Here is a 2,724-nt window from a genome sequence, read left to right on the forward strand (position 1 = left end):
GCCCCCACCGCCGGACTCATTCCCCTCTGGGTCCCGGCTCCCTCGCTCCTCCCTCTGGGCCTCACCTCGAGGCCCAAGAGGCTCTGCGCCCTTCCCGCGCCTGACCGGCGCGAGGCGCGGCCGGAAGACACCGAGGCCGATGCCGACGCCGACGCCAAGGCCCCCTCGCCCCGCCCCGCCAGTCTCTTGAGACCCGGATGCGGAAGTCCAGACACCCCGCGGGGCCTCATTCCCACTAGGGGCTTCCCTAGGCTGCCGCTAGGGGTCGCCTTCCGGGCCGGGGCCTGCGTTCTGGGGGCCAGAGTCCCTCCCTGGGTGTTCCCTCCCTGGCCTCCTGCACCCGGGGATGGGCTGTGCGCGTGGCCGCTGACCATGGGAACTCGTGCCCCTCAGACCGGCGTCCAAAGGTCTCTGGGACGCACCGCCCAGGCTCAGTGACGGGGCGCCCGCCACCTCTGGCCACCCGATGCGGGGGCTCCGCGGGCCTGATGCACGGACTGACTTCGTAGCTCTGGGCTGGGGTGGACCTGGTCTCCTGACAGCACCTGGGCCCTCCTCCCATCTGCCCACCGGAGCGGCTGCTCCGTACAGACAGCGGGTCTTCGGTTCTCCCCAGCTCACCCATCCGACCCCCCTCCCCCGTCCAGGTGATCCGAGACCCGGATGCCCAAGTCCAGCCTCGCCCAGTGTCCCCATCCCTCCCGGGGGCCTGCGCGGACTGACTCTGTTGTGGGGTCCAGGCTCCTTTGCCTGCAGGTCCCTCTGTTCCTCATTAGGAATCGCCCCGGGACACGGGCCCTGCCCTCTGCCCACCTGAGGTGTCCCAGCCACCCCGCCCCCTGCGCCTCCTCCGGTGTCTCTGAGACCAGGCTGCGGAAGTCTGGCGCGACTCTCCTCCGCGAGTCCCCATGCCTCCCAAGGGCCCTTCTCAGAAGGCCTGAGGTCTTGAACTTTGGGACGTCCCCTCTGTCCTGGGGACCCGAGTCCCTCAGTCCTCCCTCTGACCCCCACCTGGACACCGTGGCCCCGTCCTGTGTCCCTGCCCTTTCCTGACCTAGGATCCTGTCCCTCACCCCAAGGTCCTCAGCTTCCTCAGATCCCCGAGGCACAGTGGAGTGGACGGGGCCTGCGGCCACCCTCTACACGTACCCCGGCACCGCGGCCCAGGCTGATCGCCTCTCCCCGGGGCGGGATGGGCCCTGCGGATCTCCATGAAGTCCCGACACCTGCTGCAGAAGAGCCTGGGCCCGTCCCCCCTATTATTCCTGCCGCCCCACCACACACACTTCCGACTTTTCTCTCTTGCAACTGTTCCTGCTGGTTACTTGGTCCTGCTCAGATAGGCCTGAACAAAGCCTCCTGTTTTCTTGCTCCTAGGACAAGTTGTCCTCAGAGGAGTGTCTCAGTTGGTAGCCCCCCTTCGATTCCTCCCCCCTCTCTTCTTGCTTTGGTCTCTTCTAGCTGTTCTTGCTGGTTGGTTGGTTCTGCACCGACAGGGCCCCAACAAAGTGTTCTATTTTCTTGACCCCATGTCAAGTTGTCCTCAGAGTAGGGACTCAGTTGGCAGCCCCCCTATTACTCCTGCCCCCTCCCACTTACCGGTTTGGTCTCTTCCAACGATTCCTGATGTGTAGTTGGTCCTGCTCAACAGGCCCCAATAAAGAGTCCTGTTTTCTTGCCCCCTGGGTCAAGTAGTGTTCTGAGTAGGGTCTCAGTTACTAGGCCCCTTTCATTCCTGCTCACCACACTTCCTGCTTTGGTCTCTTCCAACTCTTCCTGCTGGTTAGATGGTCCTACTCAGATTGGCTCCAAAAAAGAGTCTTAATTTACTTGCCCGCTTTGTCCAGTTGTTCTCAGAGTATGGTCTCAGCTGGTAGCCCCCCTTTTATTCCTGCCCCCCAATTCCTGCTTTGGTCTCTTCCAACTGTTCCCACTGCTTAGTTGGTCCTGCTCAGATTGGCCCCCAAAGAGTCCTATTATCTTGCCTCCAGGTTAAGTTGTCCTCAGAATTGGGTCCCATTTGGCAGCCCCCCTCTTATCCCCCCCATCCCTGTTTGGTTCTCTTCCAAAGGCTCCTGCTGGTTATTTGCTCCTGCTCAGATAGGACCAAACAAACAGTCTTGTTTTCTTACCATCTAGATCAAGTTGTCCCCAGAGTAGGGTCTTACTTGGTAGCCCCCCTTTTTTTTCCTGCCCTCCCACTCTGTCTACTTTGGTCTCTTCCAACGGTTCCTGCTTGTTACTTGGCCCTGCTCAGATAGGGCCCAGCAAAGAGTCCTATTTTCTTTCCCCCAGGTCAAGTGGTCATCAGAGTAGGGAGTCGGTTGGTGCCCCCCCCCTTTTATTCCTATTGCCCACCCCACACTTCCTGCTTCGGTCTTTTCAACCTGTTCCTGCTGGTTAATTGGTCCTGCTCAGATAGGCCCCAACTACGAGTCCTATTTTTATTCCACTAGGTCAAGTTGACCTCAGAGTAGGATTTCAGGTGGTAGCCTCCCCTTTTATTCCTGCCTCCCCCTTCCTGCTTTGGTCTCTTCCAACTGTTCCTATAGGTTAGTTTGTCCTGCTTGTATGTGTCTCAATAAAGAATCCTATTTTCCTGCCCCTAGGACAAGTTGTCCTCACAGTTGTGTTTAATTTGGCACCCCCCCTTTTGTACCTGCTGACCACGCCCCCCCCCCCACACACTTCCTGGTTTGGTCTCTTTCAACTGCTCCTGCTGAT

Source organism: Acinonyx jubatus, chromosome X, assembly GCF_027475565.1.
Source record: "Acinonyx jubatus isolate Ajub_Pintada_27869175 chromosome X, VMU_Ajub_asm_v1.0, whole genome shotgun sequence".
Taxonomy (NCBI): domain Eukaryota; kingdom Metazoa; phylum Chordata; class Mammalia; order Carnivora; family Felidae; genus Acinonyx; species Acinonyx jubatus.